At 40.3% G+C, this 4,922-nt stretch overlaps 2 pseudogenes; one reads left to right on the top strand and one right to left on the bottom strand.

Moving 5' to 3' along the window:
- The window catches only part of LOC106323961, a 6,653-nt pseudogene extending 1,960 nt beyond the window's left edge, over nt 1-4,693 (top strand).
- On the bottom strand, nt 624-2,508 carry LOC106323104 (annotated as a pseudogene).
- Nucleotides 4,694-4,922: the final 229 nt, after the last annotated feature.

Below are 4,922 nucleotides of genomic sequence, written 5' to 3' on the forward strand. Positions count from 1 at the left end.
CGTCTTCCGTCTTTGGAGACTGTTCTCTGGATAACCGAAAGTGACTTGCCAGGGGAGTACTGACTGGCTTCGCATCATCCATGTTAAACCTCTTGAAGACTTTCTTCACATACTCCTCTTGTGATAGCTTAAAACCTTCCTTGCTCCTACTGATTCTCATCCCTAGAATCTGTCTTGCTTCTCCAAGATCTTTCATCGCAAACTCTTCTGAGAGTTTCGTCTTCAAGCTATTGATCTCGTGCAAGTCTGCTCCTACTATCAGCATGTCATCGACATATAGGAGCAATATCAAGTAAATGACAATCTCCTCTTGGTAACTATCTTTTGCTTCTTCGAGCAGAACTTGGAAGATCTCCTCTTGTTAATCAAGTCCATGAACCGTTTCGATCAAAGTTTATCCAACAGCGGGAAACAAATCTATTAAGATTTATATAGTTTACCAAAGTGCCAAAGATTATATTAGAGTCTAAAACAGCAGAGAGATCAATGAAGTCTAAAACAGCAGGAAGAGAAGGCTACATCTACGTTATGGTAGCAAATGCTATAGATAGTTAACACCATACTTGCTGTTTTGTATCATAGTTCATACATACATGCACCATAACACAATAAAAAAACCCTTTTCACATAGATTCATGCGTCAAGATAAAAGCCAATGCTCCTGAATCAACTTCAATCAGGTCTTTCAGCTCTCCGTATATCTCTTTGGTCACACGCCGAGCAGGAGCCTTATGCGAGAACCTGAGTCTCTCTGAATTCGTGATTGTAAATATCGGCTCCGACCCATCAATCTCGTTATGTTTGTACTCCGTAACTTCCCTAAAGAGTAAACTTTCTTCATCATCATCACAACTGGGCTCACGCTCTAGTAATAAGACCTTATACCCTAAAGTGTCATCAAGAACTTGAACAACGTCATAGCTGCACACACCAACTTTCCTAAACTCCATGTATTCACTCCAGAATCTGTATATCACCCACACTTCTCCAATCTTGGGCAGAATCGTATATTCATTACCATCAATGGAGGTTTCAGGCACTACCTGATGTGAAACATCATCTGTAGTTATGATTTCTAGAGCATTTCTCGCGTAGTAAGTTCCACAACCAACAGGCATTTTCTTGTCTTCATACTGGATCACATCCAGAGGGAAACAAGCAGGTTTTAACCGACGTACGTGTAGTTTGTAGACTGCCTTCTGATGGAGCACCCGAGTGAAAGTGATCTTTTGTATCTTACCGTAGTACAGAGGAAACTCATGACCACTGCAAAATGACCAAATCTAGACTATTTGAAAAACCTTCCCCTTACTAGCAAAGTAGATGGTTTGAGGTTTAGCTTTTCTATTACTCCCAGAGTTTGAAGTTGTAAGCTTTGCTAATAGATGTGAGGCACTATTGTATCTTCAATTGTTTCAGGTAATGCAGCTTTGTCCAGCTCATAAGCATCTTTAGGCACACCTTCAATTCCAGTCAGTTTGAAGAAAGGAACACTGTGGGAGAATTGATACAATCTGTGAGGTAAAATGCGAAATATGTCTGCATGACCAGTTCCCATCCGAAAGAAGACACTTGCGTACCCTTTTGCTTTATGCAAGAATGCAACAGAAACACCAGCTTTGTCAGCGTAATCTCAACAAATTCATACTCGTAACTGCGGTGAGAATCTGGCTGTGAAGACCAGTTGATATCCCAGTTTTTGAATAGAGCCCAAGTCTCGCCTTTTCTCGGGGAAACAATGAGATGGCCTGTGTTGATTCCTTCCTTGCAGTGTACAACATGTGAGAATAGGGAAAGGTCTTATGTGTTCTGATGTTTCCCAAGCTTGAACTGACCAGCAGAAACAGGCAAGTCTTCTTCAAGCCATTGGATCTGTTTCTCATCATCTGGATCTGGCTCTAAGTACGTGATCCTAAGGCCAAAGGTAGGAGTTGAAACTTTTCGGATCCGGGCATACAATCTAGGCATTCCATCCACTTTATCATAAAGAGCCCAAGTCTGCCCGACCGAAAAGTTTACTTCTTTCCTCAGTTTCTCAAAGTCATTAAACTTCAGACCATCATATCCAGTACTGCAACTTTCACCATGCTCATTCATCTTTCTCTTCTCACCAACACCAACCGCACAGCTCAAACCAAGCAATGCCTCAATAGCAGGTTCATATACTTCTTGCCAAGTTCCATGTACCTCTTTTGTTACTCTCGAAGTAGTAACTTGATGCGAGAATCTGAGCATTTCACATTTTGGGATTGTGAATCTCACATCGGCACCATCAGTCCAATGCCCAGCAGCGGCCATATACACCGAACGAACACCTGCAGAATCCGCTGATTTAAAGCCACCATCAGGAGCCAACAGCAGAACCTTGTAGTCCAGTTTATCATCAAGAACTTCCACAAGGTCATAAGTCTGGGACTTCAGATCAACGGCTTCAAGGTCATTACTCCAGTTTCTGTATATTGCCCAAACATCACCAGTCTTGGGCAAGATGCTGTAGTTGTTAGGAAATACGCGGTCAAATTTTGCGGAAAGCCAGAATTTATGGGAGCGGGAAAGAAGCACACACACCAAATTGTTAACGGAGTTCGGCCAATGATGCCTACGTCTCCGGACCTGCTACAGATCTTTTATTATTAACCAGGGAATTTTTACAAGCTCACAACTCACACCCCGATCCCAAATACACTCAGAAATTACTAGTAATTTCTTAAAGAAGATTTTTTGTGAGAAAAAAAAAAGTTTTTTTTTCCTTCTTCTTTTTTCTTCTCCTCTCCTCTCTCGTTCTTTCTCTCTGTTTTCTTGTTTTGGGATACGTTTCAGAAACCAGAAGCTTGTATATTTATAGGAAGGGCTTGAGGAGTAGGTGGACACAATTGTTGACAAAACCACTTCCTTCACCGTCCAAGTTCACCGTCCATCACCGGCCAACACAAAAAACGTGTTCTTTGACTTACATGAATGAGCTGCAGGTTTGGACTGACTGGGCTAATCAGAAAGTAAAGCAGGCAACTAGCAGACTTCTCAAGGACCAACCAGAGCTTAAGGCACTAAGGAAAGAGAAAGAAGAGGCAGAGGAGTTGAGAAAATAGAAGCAGTTACTGGAAGAAAACAATATGAAAAAGCGGTCCCAAATGGAGTTTGCCTTGAATAACATGACTAGGCAAGTTGAAAAAGCAAACAATGCAGTTCGCAGGCTGGAACTGGAACATTCTCTGTTAAAGAAAGAGAGGGAAGCTGCTAGTATAAGAGCTGCCGAGTGTGCTGAGAGCTGTATAAAAGCCAAGGAGAGAGTGAAAAGAGCGTTGAAGAGTACTCAGTCGTGGGATTGGCAAAAGGTTTTGTTGCAGGAAGAGCTCAAGAGTCAAAGGGACAAAGTGGCAGAGCTGCAGCAAGAAGTTGTCAAGGCGAAGAATCGCCATAACCAAATTGAGGTTAGCTCCTTTTGTAGAGAAAAAAAGTCTTCGGAGCTCTATTTTATTGTATGATTACTGATCATGTCCTTTCCTCTACAATTCTTTTTTACAGGTAACCATTTCATTCTTTTGCCCAATACATACATATTCATTGTTTTATCTAGGCATGGGAATTTCAGGTATTTTAGGTTTCGGGTAGGGGCTAGAGCCTAGATGATCCATTTACTACCTGGCCTATTTTCAGTTCGGGTTTGGTTCGGATAGTAAAACTAAGAACCGGAAAATACCCTAAAAATTTGGTTCTGATTTGGTTCCAGTTCCGGTTGGTTATTTCACGTAACTCAAGTAAAATATTGGGTATTTTGGGTAAAATATCGAATAATAAGAGGATGATTCGGATAAAAACCTCGGATATCTCGGATTACTTTGGATAAAATTATCCAAATACTTTTGGATACTTTCGGGTAGTTTGGATACTTTATAATAATTTAGTTTTTTTTTGATACTTTTAATAGATTTTTAAATTATAAATATATATTTAGTTATGTTATATATATAACTAATATTTTTATATATTTGGGTCATTTGGTTTCAGTTTGATTTGATTATTTTGGATATAGAAATATAGGAACATTTGAGTCTTTGGTTCGGTTTTTTTTTGCCAAAGGCCTAGTTTTACAGGGAGAGTCTATTCTATTCCGTTATTGTCCATAGTCGTAGATCAAGATATAACTAATGAAACTGAGTTGCAGGCTACTTGGAAACAAGAGAAGGCAGCAAAAGAGAAACTTGTTGCTCAAGCTGCATTACAGGAAGAGAGATAGAAGCAGGAAGAACTTGGAAAAGCAGAGGAAGAGCGAATCAAAACAAAAGCAGAGAACGATGTGAAGTCCTACACTGAGAACATCAAAAGACTCGAGAGCGAAATCTCAAAGCTGAAACTCAAGTCAAACGGTTTGAAGATAGCTGCATTGAAGAAAGGCATGGATGGAAGCAATGACGGTAACAAGAGTGGAATGACTCATGCCACAACTACATTCACAAAAACAAACCAGATGGCAGCAGCAGCAAATGCGTGGGAAAATAGTGCGAAGATCAAACGGGAGAGGGAATGTGTGATGTGTTTGTCTGAAGAGATGAGTGTGATTTTCTTGCCATGTGCACATCAGGTTCTTTGCTCTAAATGCAATCAGCTTCATGAGAAGGAAGCCATGGATGATTGTCCATCTTGTCGGGCCAAAATACAAAGGAGGATCCAGGCTCGTTTTGCTCGTGGGTAAAAGTTTTTTCTAAGCTCAGGTTTCAAATCAATATGGCAATGAATGTTTTGCTTTTGTTGTTTTGTTTCTTTGGACTGCTCTGATTACATCAATGGCATCTACAATACACACATCATGTAAAGAATGATTTCACATTTACTCATTTTTATATGTCCCTCAATAATAAATGGAAGAAGCTCTTCCGACTTTCTCTATCTCCATTTCCATCAACAATGTTGATACACTAGCC

This window comes from Brassica oleracea, chromosome C2 (genome assembly GCF_000695525.1).
Source record: "Brassica oleracea var. oleracea cultivar TO1000 chromosome C2, BOL, whole genome shotgun sequence".
NCBI classification, from domain to species: domain Eukaryota; kingdom Viridiplantae; phylum Streptophyta; class Magnoliopsida; order Brassicales; family Brassicaceae; genus Brassica; species Brassica oleracea.